At 37.9% G+C, this 14,741-nt stretch overlaps 1 protein-coding gene across 1 annotated transcript in view; it reads right to left on the bottom strand.

The window, feature by feature from the left end:
• LOC132833424 (janus kinase and microtubule-interacting protein 1-like) overlaps window positions 1–13,869 on the bottom strand; it is a 272,965-nt gene extending 259,096 nt beyond the window's left edge. Inside the window, exon 1 of the mRNA XM_060851673.1 lies at window positions 13,527–13,869. The gene's annotated coding sequence lies outside the window, so the exon portion shown is untranslated. The remainder of the gene's footprint in view (window positions 1–13,526) is intronic.
• Between the last annotated feature and the right edge of the window lie 872 nt (window positions 13,870–14,741).

Here is a 14,741-nt window from a genome sequence, read left to right as displayed (position 1 = left end):
GAAGTCAATGTTAATTAAGTCCTCTCACCTGATCAGAAATTGCTTGTTGGAATTAAAATCAAAACACATTAGTAGAAGCTCCATCAGCAGCTACAGATAAAATGTTAAAATATATTTCATTGTTCAGTTTCCATAATGCTGCTGGCTTGTGGACTGTCATGACAAAAAAAAAGTATTTTTTTGTTTAAAAATGCAGATTTCCATTATCTGCAGTATTTTGCTTTTGACTCATAACTCAGACATTTGACCCTGGCTTAAAATTATGAAAACAATAGTACTGAATTTATCAGTATATTTCTTAGACTGAAAATATACCACACAAATAATACCAGTTTAATACATTAAGACAATTCCTTTGTCTTCTACTTTATTGGTTCCATTTATTTACTTGAACTGATTAGCAATCCCATAAAAGTGGTTTAAGAAAATTGTATATGATCATGCATTTGGACACTAATATTGTCTCAGAGCGATTCCAAACTAATAGTATGATATTCCATTTCACCCCAAAAGAATTTTCATCTAGATGATAACAGAATCAGTTGTTGTGAAGAGTCTTTGAAAGGTTGCATTAATGACAATGGGGAAAACTGCATAAAAAGTAAACATTGCAACTCATTTGCATATCCTCTTTATGTTAACCATTTGGAAAAGTAGATTGTGCTCAGTTCTAACAATGGCATCCAAAATTCAGAGAGAATGAGTCATTCTGGTGTTCTGCAAAAATTTACATGGAATTAGTAAATAGGTTGTAACAATCACGAGATTACATTTTAAATCATTGCTGATAAATTAGAAAACAGAAGCTATGTAAAATGTGACATGAAATATATCTGTAATATGGATCATAGCAAAGGAACTGTAGATATTGATAACTTTAGTTTGATAAATTCTTGATCTCGCAAGGAATTAAGGGCTACAGTGAGAGGGTGGGTAAGTGGAGTTGAAATGCCCATCAGCCATGATTAATGGCGGAGTGGACTTGATGGGGCCGAATGGCCTTACTTCCACTCCTATGTCTTATGGTCTTACGATATAGAAATATGAGCAAAGGACTTTCAAATGAAATGATGACTAAATTTGAAGGGAGATTCTACTGACATTCAAGTTCCCAAATGTCATGTTTGTTTATTTTTTGATGAGATCAATGTATGTTAGAAAAGCTGGGAAGATCTTCCCAGTCTCCCTGCATTAACTAAAATGGTGAGAGATTACAGAGCTCTCAGAAGTAGAGGGATCTGGATGTTCCACCGCATGAATCGGAAAATGTCAGTGTGCAGGTAGAGCAAGTATTAAGGAAACCTAATACAAATGTTGCCATTTATTGGGGGAGGGAATTGAACACACAAGTATGAACGTTATGTTTCAGTTATGCAGGGCATTGGTGTGACCACACGTGGAATGATTTGTAAAGTTTTGTGCACCCTATTTAATGAAGGATATTATTGCCTTAGAAGCAGTTTACAGAAGGTTTTCTGAAATACCTGAAATGGATGGGTTGCTTTATGAGGAATGTTTAGACAGGCTAGTGTCTGCTGGAGTTTAGAAAAGAGGCAACTTGGTTGAATAATTGAAACATCTGAAGATCCTGGGGGGTTCCGACAGGCTGTGCATGGAAAGGATGGTTTCTCTTTTGGGAGAGTTTTGAATTTGGGGTCACTGTTTAAAAATAAGAGGTCACCCATTTAAGATAGAGATGAGGAGATTTTTTTTCTCACAGGGGTTTAGGAATCTTTGGAACCCTCTTCCTTAGAACGGCTGAAGTAGAGTATTTTAATATTTTTAAAGCAGAGGTAGATAGGTTCTTGCTATCAAGGGGGTAAAAGCTTATTAGGGGTAAGCAGGAACATGAAGTAATCACAACAGTCACACCTTAGTGAATGGACAAATGGCTTCAAGGGAGTGAGAGGCCTATACCTGCTCCTAATCAGGATGCTTTCAATATCATGAACAAGATCTTGCATTTTCATAGCATTTTAATCCAAGAGCATTATCAAGCAAACTTTGACATCAACTTACATCAGATATTAGCATGGGTGAGCAACCATTTGATCGAAGAGACAGATTTTCAGGAATATCATAAAGAAGAAAAGAGACTGAGGAAGGTTTGCCAGATGGTGATCCAGGGTCTTGGCAGCTGATGGTACAGTCACTTAAGATGGAGCAATTAAAAAGGAGAAGTTCTCAAGATAATTCTTTAAACAAAAACCAGATAGCTGTGTACAAATTTACTTACATGTTTTCTATATTGCAAGCGTACACATTTCAAAACTTCACATTATTTGCCACAAAATGACTTGGGCCACACTGGAATTGTGAAAGGCACCACAAAAATGCAACGTTTCTTTTTTTCATTGTAGAATACCTGCCTTCCAAAACATGAAGGAGAAATTGCCTCAAATATTAAGTGTAATGACAGTATAAAGGTATTTAAGATTACCTCATTGCATCTGTGAGGTTGGTAAGATTATCACTACTTGCAATGAAATCATAAAACTGTTCTTCTATAAAACATTTTTTGATTTCACTAGAAACATCAATCAAAAGAAATGGAAAGGAATTGTAATGTTGCCAGATGTAGCACCCAGAACAATTCTTCCCCTGTCATATTGTAAGGGCAGAATGCAAAACTGTTTTCCATCATAGGAATCTATTAGCCATTGATGTGAAGAAATTGAGTTATGGGATATTATGATTAAACCCTCTTGTTGCTTTACATTTGCTGCTGACAGCAGGAACAACATTGAAAGTAAGTAATAAAAAGGTGTACACAGCCAGGCTATTGACTCTCAAATCTGAAGCATTTATTACACAAATAGACACCCTTTTAAACGAGAAGACAAAATACTAAATAAAAAGTTTTCAAAATTAGCAGTGTAAACTAATTTCCTTTAGCATTTTTCCTCAGCAAATAGATTATTCCACCAGGGAAATATTACAATAAATGTTACAAAAATAATCCACTATCTCTGATTAGTAAGAAGTGGGGATATTAGTAAGAAGTGTCAACGGGTATCATGAAAAAAATACATCCACATGAAAAAAAGAATCATGAAAAAACATACATCCACAGAGAATATCATATTGCTCCTCAGATACACTGACTTCCTATATCCATGTGACAACAGAAGACAAATGTGTAACTGGTGTTTTTTTCAAATAGTATGTTTTATTTGCTAATAGATACAGGAATGACACAGCAGCTCTGAACCATGGTATGCACATCATTTTCCATGTGGGACCTCCAGGACATTTCACATGTACTTGATGACCACATGGGCAGCAAGTACCACCAACAGTACCAACACAAGCCTCTGAATTTCAGAGCTTGAGCAGCAACTGGGGTCACTGCATTGCATCTGTGAGGTTGGTAATCTGATTATAAATGCAGTCACTCCACAGCTTAAGAGGAAGTAGGTAAGGAGGGAGAGATAATTGGGTGGTACAGGAATACATCTCACTCCACAACCAGTATTCGGTTCTGAATACTGATGAAAGCAATGCTTCATCTGGGAAGTAGAGCCCGAGCCAGGTTCACGGCACAATGACCCATGAAGGGGTCCTGAAGAAGCCTGGAAGAGGATCAGTGATAGGAGATTCAATATGGAGCCCATAATAGGTACTTCTGTGGCCACAAACATGAATCCTGGATAGTACATTGCCTCCCTGGTGCCAGGGCAAAGATGTCACTGAATGGCCCAATGAACATGGAGTGGGGGAAGGGAGACCAGTCATTCATCATGATCAACAGTAATACCTACAAAATAGAAACATTGGAAGTAACTCTGGAGTCAGAATTTAGCGGGCTAGATAGGAAATGTTAAGCAGGGCCTCAAACGTTGCAACCCTCAGATTACTCCCAGTACCATGTGTAAATGAGTACAGAATTAGTATAGAGGAAATGAATGCATGACCGCAGTAAATGGTGCTAGAGGGAGAGATTTTGACTCTTCGGACATTAGGGTCATGTCTGGTGTACATGAAACCTGCACATTCCAGATGGTGTGCCTTTTTATTAGAATGGGGACTGAAGGTCTTATAGGGAAATTGCTAGTTCCATTGAGGAGGGTTCAGAAACAAGGACGCTACCACCAAACCACAAAAGCCATGGCTATAACAAACTCAGGTATAATGCTTTAAAAGAACTAACAAGTCACTCATATGGAAAATATAAATAACCCTAACCATTAAAGACGTTGATAACAAAAGGGAAGAAGCTAATTTTACCACTAAGTGCTAAATAAACATATGTGCAATGTGACCACATAAGTACCTGCATTTGTTCTATGTAATTAAACCTATAAAAGATGCAAATTACTGAAGCGCTTGGAAGGAATAATGTTTTTATCATATCATTGATTTGATTAAATACAGAAATATTAAATAAACATGTCAGTGCTTCCTTGTCCTCGACCTTGTCCTAAAGATAAATGAATGTTAAAATATTTCTACATCAGGAATAAGAAGATATATGTCAATATTCCATAATACTCATAAAGGAACAATAACAATATATGACAATATTTATAAGATGGCAAGAGAGATGGTGACCTGTGACCCTGGCTCAAATTCATAGCATGATATATTGTCTGGTTTCTTAATGTTGGAAAGTTACGTAGAAATTATCAAACAGTTCTCAAACAGATTGTTAGCAAAGCTCTAACAGTAGCCAGGAATAAAGGAATGACAGGAACTGGCATAAATGATGGAGCCTTGACCCCATAGCTTCCTGATGAAGAGCTTTTGTCTGAAAAGTTGATTTTCCTGCTCCTCAGATGCTGCCTTACCTGCTGTGCTTTTCCAGCACCACTCTAATCTAGACGCTGACCTCCAGCATCTGCAGTCCTCACTTTCACCTATTACACCTTTCCACCCTGCTGCAGACCATGATCACACCAAATGTGCACTAACACAGGTCCAGGCACGCCACTGCATATACAATCCTACGACATGATGGGATGCATGGCTGTTTACAGAGCAGAATGCAAGGAGCAGCTTAACTCTCTTTTTCCCTCCTCATTCACTCTAATGGATATTCATTCCTTGCAGACAAGTTCCGTATTAGCTCCCATCAAAGGGGGAAAAAAATTCAGAAGACTGTCAGCTACAAAGTAGGAGGCACGTGCCATGCTATGGCAAAACATGAAGGACCTGAGAAAAGACACTGAACTCCAGATTACAAAAACACTTGGATATGCAGTGGCCAAACCTACTTGTGAAACCTTTGTGCCAATCACCATATAAAGCTGGGTTCCAATGGTAACTGTCCCTTTATCCCCCGGGGTATTGGACATGCATTTACCTGTGATAGCTAACGTACAAATAATAGTTTATATGTCATACATCAGAAGCAGCATTAGCACTCTTGTGAAGGTGGGGGTTGCACATAAGGGTTGCCTCTTCTGCACCTGCACCATGATAATACTTTGGAATATCTAAGCTATCAAACACAAAATTTCAATACCCATTCTGTTACTGACCTCTTTTTTCTATGACCAGAAGAGAGAAGGTGTTCACAATATTTGGGCTGAATTCAACTATATTCAACTTTATATCATCAGTAAGCCTTAATGCAGCACTTACTGAAAAAATCATTGCATTATGACTATGCTTCCCCCAGTTTTGACATTCCTAGTAAATTGATGTTTTTGTAGATAAGAACAGTACTTAACAATGATAGAATTTTTTTTAGTATGCAAGATCACAACTGATCCCGCAAGTTAAGCAAACAGATATTTCTAATAATAAGTATCTTATACTTTAGTTTTCCTACAATTTTTTTTTTAAAAGAAGTTTCTCACTTCCTTCTAATTTCTCCTCTTCTTGGTTAATTACCAACTTGCCCATTTTCCCCGTCTCAATGCTAATCTACTTTTCACATGGGAGTGTTATACCTCCCAACAAGCATCAAAACATAGGGAGCAACACCATTTGTCCTGATTAGGCCTTGTGCAAGTATTCCGTTTGACTACATTTAATTAGACAAAATTGCTAAATACAACCTGATTTGGTGCTAAATCTAAACATGCACAATCATGAAAAGTACGTTTATGACTAATATAACAGGAGTTGACAAAATGATCAGAGATTACCTAAATATAGTTCCTTGAAAGCAGAGTCGCAAGTAGACAGGATGGTGAAGGCGGCCACCATTTTGGACTACTGCATACAATTCTGAACGCCCTTCTGTAGGAAGGATGTTCTTAAACTTGGCAGGGTGCAGAAAAGACTTACAAGAATGTTGCCAGGACTGGAGCGTTTGAGCTATAGGGAAATGGTGAATAGGCTGGAGATTGTGCTGCTCCAGGGGAAAAACAGAATGAGGAGTGACCTTATCAAAGTGTATAAAATCACGAGGGGCATGGATTAGGTGAATAGCCCAGGTCTTTTTCCTAGGGTAGGGGAGTCCAAAGCTAGAGTGCATAGGTGAGAGGGGAAAGATATAATAAGGACCCGAGGAGTAACTTTTCCACTCAGAAGGTGTTGCACGTATGGAATGAGCTACCACAGAAAGTGGTGAAGGTGGATACAAATACAACATTTAAAATGCATGTGGAGGTGTACATGAATAGGAAGGGTTTAGAAGGATATGGGCCAATGCTGCTTAATGGGAATAGGTCAGATTGGGACATCTGGTTGCGCGATGTGTTGGACTGAAGGAGCTGTTTCCATGGTGTATAACTCCATGACTCTACACTACCTTGCATAGATATCCTTACATTGACCCTCTAAAAGCAGCCAATTTTTTTTCTGCAACTCATTTAGCAGAGTGGAATAACAAAGGTCTCAGCTGTTCAAAACTAAAAATGATTTAATTATACAGGAAGTTAGGAAGTGCTTCACTGCTCAAAGGGTTCTACAATCATGTCAGCATTACTGTTTGTAAAATATAGCTTTTGTACAATTACCAGAGCTCTTATTTGTTTGACAAGTGGCTTCCATTAGCTCTGTTCCCGCAAAACAGAGTACCCATGCAAAAGTCATCCAGTCTAAGGCTTGGTATGTTTTTTGCTGCTCTTTGGCTCCTACTGTTAGTCAATGGGAATGTGTGTGTTGATGCAATTATGAAATAGTCAGGCTTGTGTGCTCAGACTAGATTCCCCAGAGTGGTGGCATTCAGGAGCGTGGAGCCTGCATGCTTATCAACTCTGTTTTTACACTCATTCCCTTGACAAATCACCTTCACCTTACCATAAAATTTGCATAGCTCTTGCACTGAAAGTTTGAGAAATATAATGAGGGATCTATGTATAGTTCTCATGTCTTTCTGTGGTACAAGCCTATTACTGAGATTAACTGCACAGTGATTTACTGACACAGTCTAAGTCGGAGAGCGTTCAGATATTACGGGCTGTATTTAGGCCATCAAGGGTGACAAGCACAACTTGGTGAACTCACCTTGATTAAAAATTCCCCAAAATGTGAGATTTCATTATGTGGCTGGTGGGGGGGTGGGGGGGGGGGGGGGGGGGGGGGGGGGAGATGGCTGCTGGTGTGGGATAGATTAGGGCCTGACAAGCGCAGAAGCAGGATGTGACTAATAACAGGGCTGGATGAGTGTCAGGGCATGGTAGAAGAAAGATCTGTCTCAGTACTCTGGGACAGTATCCCAGTTGTTTTGGGAACACAGGACGTAGAGCCAGGAATAAGCCTTTTGGCTCTTTGGATGGTGGAGTGGCCTCAATCAGATTTTGGCTGATCTGGTTGTGGTGTCAACATCATTTTTATTTTGGAAACCTTTGAGTACTTGAAACCCCTTACAACCCACCCATCCCTATGCCCTCATCTCTTTCATCCTAGAACAGTGTCAATTCATGTCCCTTCATCCCAATCTTTGGCTCCTCAAATCTTTCATGCTACCTCCAAAGTCACTTATTGAGTTTGTACTACGGATAGACCTTAGGAGTTCTGCAGAGGTGGAAAAAACTGCTAATAATGATGTACTACAGTCCCTAATCCTACACACTAGATAGTGGAAAAACTCCCATTCATAAAATCAGTTGAAAGCTTTTAAATCTCGATTAGTTAATATTTTATAAAAACAAATAAACTTCTATTCAGACCCCACAATTAAAACACCGAGCCCTTTAGTAGACTGTCAAGCCTGAACTCCGATCATCTGTTGAGATAACTGAAGCTTTTGAAACTCAATGACAAAAACAGATTGATGGTAGAAGACAGAGGGTGATCTTTCAGACTGGAGACCTGTGACCAGCGGTGTGCGACAGGATTTGGTGCTTGGTCCCTATTATTCGTCATTTATATAAATTACATGTGTGAGAACTTCGGAGGTATGGTTAGTAAGTTTGCAGATGACATCATGATTGGTGATATAGTGGAGAGTGAAGAAGGTTATCTGGGAATGCAGCTAGATCTTGATCAACTGGCAAGTGGGCTGAGGAATGGCAGATGGAGTTTAATTTAGATAAATGAAGGTATTGCATTTTGGTAAGGCAAACCAGGGTCAATGATAGGGCCCTGGGAAGCGTTACTGAACAAAGATCTAGGGGTACAGGTTCACAGCTCTATGAAAGTAAAGTCACATGTAGACAGGGTGGTGATGGGCAAGTTGGGCTGAAGGGCCCTATGACTCTATAATAGATCTTGGAGAAACGTTAACAGTTAGTTTTATTTGAAATTAAAGGAACAGCTGCTAATTTTTGCCAATCTATATCTGTCAATCAAAACATTCCAGTATAGATTTTTTTTAAAAATCATAACTGCAGCCTGTATTTGTTTTAAGTTTAAAGAGCAACACATTTAAATGTCAGATCATGACAATTATATAGACTTTATCTACCCCTCAAGCTTGTGTCTATGCCATCAATTCATGATTCCCACATCAGCCAAAATTATGTCTATTTTAACACAGCACCCATTTCAAATGACCCTGTGGAGTTTAGATTTTTCACTTAGATAAATTGTGCCCCACCATTTACCCTACTTGCAGAAATTAGAACTGTTGGAAATGGTAGCAAGATTTTCACATCTGGGTCTCGTTTTAAAGGTTCAAGACATGTTCTCAATTCCATAAAACTCCAATCCTGTATCACAGCTTTAATAAAACAGAATTGAAATACTCTATTCCTAATAAACATCTATTTTAACATATATAGATTAAGCATCCACATTTCAAATGTCAGGAATTAGGCAAAAACCTCTTCGATCCCCAAGTAAAATGGCAAAAGAAGTCCAAATACAGTCTGCAAATGTGAAAAAAAAAGAATGAGAGGTATTTCTTCCAACTTTCTTCAATAATCTCATCAGAAAGTATTGCAATTTAATGAAACTAAGTTTATGCATCAAACACATTTGCAGAGGTAGAAACTGGAAACAAACATATTCTGTTGAATGTGCTCTGAAGACCACATCAAAGCCCTTCATTTTAAACAAAACATTCGCACTGTAGGCCATACACATCCTTTGAGGCTGAACACTTCCAATCCAGGAAAGTGACAGTGAACTACTCCACAATGGGATTCGCATTACAAATATTTCAGTCCTCTGACAATATCAGGCATCCATAGTCAGTACTGTACATTAAAAACCATTTTACTACCCTAAGAGACTAAGGATAGACATTCCTCAAACTGAAAAATGAAAATCCTTCTTAAGGAGATCTTTCCAGTGCTAATCTTTAGATTACAGAAAAAGACCTTTAGGGGAATTATTAAAGAAGTGGGTCCTCCTAAAATACAAACAGCATAAAGAAGAATAATGGAGGAGAGATTATCCTCTTTCAAGTTGTTGATTTGTCTTGTCCTTTAGCAACTGCATTAAGCTTGCTATGCAATTGTTGTTCAATTTTGAAGTCTTGGCTGTACAGTATTGAATATTCATCTATCTACAATATCCTCACCTACATATATTAAATGTTTATTTACATGTAATAATGTGCTTGCAAACTAAATGTAAAAAAGCAAAATGCTTCATGTATCAAAAGAGAACTCCAAATAGAATGCTTGCTGCAATGTAACAAATCCACTTCATTCACATTTAAATAATAAAACTGCTCTGTTAAGATGCTAAAGGGAGGTAAAAAAATTATAGTGAGGATAAAATTGAGGTTCCAAGACTATTTCCACTGAATCAGAAAAAAAAGGTGAAGGTTAAGTTTAATACAAGTTTTTAATATTGCAAAGGTTCTGACCATATGAATAGAAAAAAAGACTAGAAATGCTCTTTGAGATGGCATTGAGGTCATCGATTAAATATTGTTATGCGAAAGAGAAGATAGGACAATTTTTTCACATCGACGGGGCTACTGGAATGCGGAATATATTACAGAAGAATATTTAAGTATTTACGAGAATGTGGTTAAACATATGAAATAGAGAAGGCTAGAAAGCTATGGGGAGAGCAGAGCAACTGAATTTGTTTTGGGTTAGTTCCACCAAACACTGCCAAGTTGGGCCAAAAGACAGTTTTCTGCACTATAAACTTCAGCGGGGGGAAAAAAAAATTCTACAAATAAGAACAGTTCTCACCTTCAGCAGAAAAAAAACCTTATCTTATGTTGTGCACTCCTGTGGGGGGAATAAATATTCTCTGGCAAAGTGAATTTCATGTACACTCTAGAAACAGGATGAAGACATAACACCAATAGCAATCTTAGTTTAAAAATATCTGACTTGTGCAAGTTTATTTTATGAAAACGTCACTGTTGAATTATGATTATTCAATGCCTCTACATACTGTCTGCCCACAGCTAATGTTCATCGAGCATAAGCAAATAGAGCTAACAGATTCCCAATGTCTGTGCATATATAAGCAACTGAGGCAAAATCTATTCTGTGCAAATGAAAACGCTCAATGGAATGCCACAGATTAGGAAAAAAACCCATAATTCTGAGAATGTCAAATTCTTTAATCTTATTCATGTACTCCCTCATTATCAAATAATTATTAAAATTGATTGTTGCACTGTGAGGAGAACAAGAGCTACATTCTTCCAATGTTCCTATGGTCTATCAAAGCCTTTACCAGAACATTCAAGGTTGAAATAAAAATTGATTTTGGAAATTCTTAACTAAGTAGTGTGTTTTAATGAATGAACTTTTCATGCCTATTTTATTCTTCTGAGAGTTTACTGTCAACTCATAGTACAAAGCTAGGTGCAGACAATTAGAAATTTGTAATCTCTTATACCATAAACCTAATCATTGTTATTATTCACCCTCAGTACAAATCAAGGGAATGTAATGGCTAGCAAGGAGATTAGTAAAGTATTTCCGTAAGCAAAGCTGATTGCACAGGAATAAATATGCAAGTTACAGTCAACTTCATCATCGATGGACCTACTCACTATTTGCAATAGCATTCTACTTATTTCATAACATTAAATGGTTTTTTAAAAAATAAAGTTTCATTACACAGTATTAGATTAGAATATATCAAGAAAGCCTGTACATCTTACATGTCTTCAAAAGAATTATAATGCTATATTTGAAACTGCAGCATTTATCAATTAATTGAATCAATTATAGTCAATTTAATTTCATTTGTGTGAATTTTTCCCCTCATTATTTTTTAGGTAAACACATTTTTCCTAATTATTTCCTGTGCATGCATTATTTGAATACATTTCAGTCATTAAATCCATTCCTCGTTCTAATTTGCAAGTGTTAGCAGTTTGAACCCATGATCTAACTGGTACCAATCACAATTAGCCACTGGCATGAAAGGAAGGGGAAGCAAAGTGCACACCATCTTTTTGGTTGAAATACTGCCATAAAATTAACTGAACTGTCATACTTATGATCTTCTGCTGTGTTCTTGCGTCTTCCAATATATCTAATTCAATCACATAAACACAAATACTTGTGCAGAGGAAAAGATATATAAGGCAAATTCTCTATTAATTTCACTGGAGACTACAATTAAACTAAACCAAAGTTAGTCTCACTTCTTCTACTACATCCCTCATACATTTGTACATGGAAAAATAATGCTACATTACCTCTACACACTTAGTGGTGATTAAGTTGACCTTAATCAGTAGAAGGCCGTTACATGAACCCAACATCCATTTCATTTTGGAGCAACACTGAAACATCAATCTCTACAAGTATCTCTACTCAACCATCGAGTCAAACTGTGACATAAGTGTTATTAACAATTGGAAAAGTTCTTCTATCATACTCTTAGTATCTTAGTTCGAGATGCTGAAAGAATGTTTCAACACAGAAAAACTCAGTCATGTCAGTGCAGCGTTGTTGTATGATGAGTTTAAGTCAACATTTCTAACCAAATTGGTTTAAATTTCCAAACAGTTTTAACATTGTTATTTTAGCACAAGCGGATTACTTATACTAATATTTTATCAGTATTGTTTTTGGTACTCAAGGTCCTCACAGAAAAAAAAACATTTTTTAACAGGTCAAAACAGAACAAATGGCATTTGAGATTGAGAAATTATAGAAAATAAATTAAAAGGATCCTTAAGCTGACCAAATTGGCAAATTCCTTAAAAAGAACAATCGGAGTTGAAATATGGCCTAAGATGTCTCTTTAATATGTTTTCTGTATTCCCTAGAGAACAGTACACATTGTACGTCTGTTGTGTTGCCAAAATAAGACACACTTATCCCAGTTGTTCATTCCTCAGACAGACAATACCTCGTCAAAGAGATACAAGTAGGCAGATATGAATATGAATCAATAAAAATTTGGTGACAATCAACATCTGAAATTGTAATGGCATCAATATGCAGTAAGGTTCTTAAATTTTAAAGTTTTATGAACATTTCAATTTCAATGTACAGAGTTGGTGACAACTAAGCGAAGGCAACTTCTTCTCAGTCATAATAAAGCTATATATATTCAAATCCCCGGAACATAAAAACCATTAACGTCAACCAAAAAAAAACTTTGTCAGAAAAGACGCGTCAAACTAGCACTGGGTGAAGGAGCAGGCATGCTTCCCGCTGAGGACTGAATAACACGAGCTGTGGGGGTGACCACACACAAAAAAATAGACAGCGCAGTTAGAAAGAGGTCAGATGGAACGTCAATTACAGGATGTCAAAGCATTTTCAGCCATAGAAGAAAAATGTAAATGGCAGGAGCCTATTGGCCCCACCCTGCCTTCATCCTAGTCCGCAAAAGGCAGATCCCTCTGCAGCATTAACTATACCATCGCGGGGCTGAGGTTTAGGATGTAATTGAAGAGATTTTTTTTCAGTTGACCCACTTAAAATAGCTGAGAAACACGGTACAGGAAACCGAAACTAACCAATTTTTTTTGCCCCACACCCCCGTGCAATTTTTTTTATATGAGTTAATGGGAGTTAGCATCATACCGCCGTGACATTATCTCTGAAGTATGTTTTAAACCGACATGCAGATTGTATCAGGAGAAGTGTTGCTTTAGGAATATACAGAGATACAAAAAACACAGTAGAACACACCCAGGCTATTCAATGACAAAAATACGTGTTGCTGATCAGTAAGCACATTGCAGAAGCTGAGGAATTCCTGCTTCTTTTTTCTCTGCATTGAAAGGGCTCAGGTATTTCTGTACTCACTTGTCATGATGTCTTCACCTTTCAAACTGCACGTTATAAAGATACTTAAATATTTTCTTGCACTGAAAAAACCCTCATGTCTCGACTAGCTTCCGGCTTAACAGAGAATCCAACTGCAGCCTCATCATGAAACTACTGTGTATTTCTGCATATATTTATATGCACATGCCACTTTTTTTTGCTGTCTCTTTCTCGTTGCAATTATCTGTTACATTCAGCCTGTTTTCCTGCAACACTCTCTCTCTCTCGGTCTCTTCTGTGCTATGTGGAAGCAGCTCTCGGCTTGTGGACAGCTCCCAGCGCAGGTCTGTGACAGCGGCGCAGCCCCACAGCTATCTGACTCGCTCTATCCGCACAGCGTCAGGCGCTGCACTTACTTAAAGAGGCAACAGATTACCTACAGCACCAACACACACCTCTCACCATTACTCAACCCTCATCCCCCCCGTCCCCACTCCCAAATCTCTCAGTGAATGGTTTATGGCAGAGAGGGTAGGAGTAATAAATTGCAAAATACATAGATTTTTATTTTGGCTTCTTAATGCTATCAGAGAAAAAGTTTTACACTAATTATGCTTTAATATGTGGGGTCCAACAGAATGTGGCAAAACAAGTCAGCGCATTTAATGGTCTCTGATTGCATACATCGAAATAGTTTTAAAAGTGATTATGCTTTAAAACATGGGTTCCTCTAAATCATATGTCTTAAAGCAAGACTTAAGAAGAATCAAACAACAAATGGCCGATGCTAATTAGTCCATATGCAATCGCTTCTTTTGCTTCTGGAAGGTTTTTCTGCTTTCCTGAAACGACTGCTACTTTCTTAAAATTCCTTCTCAGGCTATAGGTTTCATGAGGCCACCACTCATTATCCATCCCCAGCTGTGAATGGATGTGAATGATTTTATTGTCACGTGTATTTGTTGTCACAATCTGGCACCATTTGGATTACAAAAGGAATTTTTAAAAAAACACGAGCTTCCCAGGTGTTCCAGACTCCTCCCACAGTCCAAAGATGTGCCGGTTAGGTGGACTGGCCGTGCTAAATTGCCCATAGTGTCAAAGGAAGTGCAGGTTAGTGGATTAGTATGGGACAAGTAAGTGTACAAGGATTTGGGGGGCGGAGAATGGGGGTGTCAGGGTGGGATGCTCTTTGGTGGAGTGGTGTGGACTCGATGGGCCTGCTTCCACAGTCTAGGGACACTATGATTCTAA

Source organism: Hemiscyllium ocellatum, chromosome 36, assembly GCF_020745735.1.
Source record: "Hemiscyllium ocellatum isolate sHemOce1 chromosome 36, sHemOce1.pat.X.cur, whole genome shotgun sequence".
Lineage (NCBI taxonomy): Eukaryota > Metazoa > Chordata > Chondrichthyes > Orectolobiformes > Hemiscylliidae > Hemiscyllium > Hemiscyllium ocellatum.
This window is presented reverse-complemented; position numbering and strand designations above follow the sequence as displayed.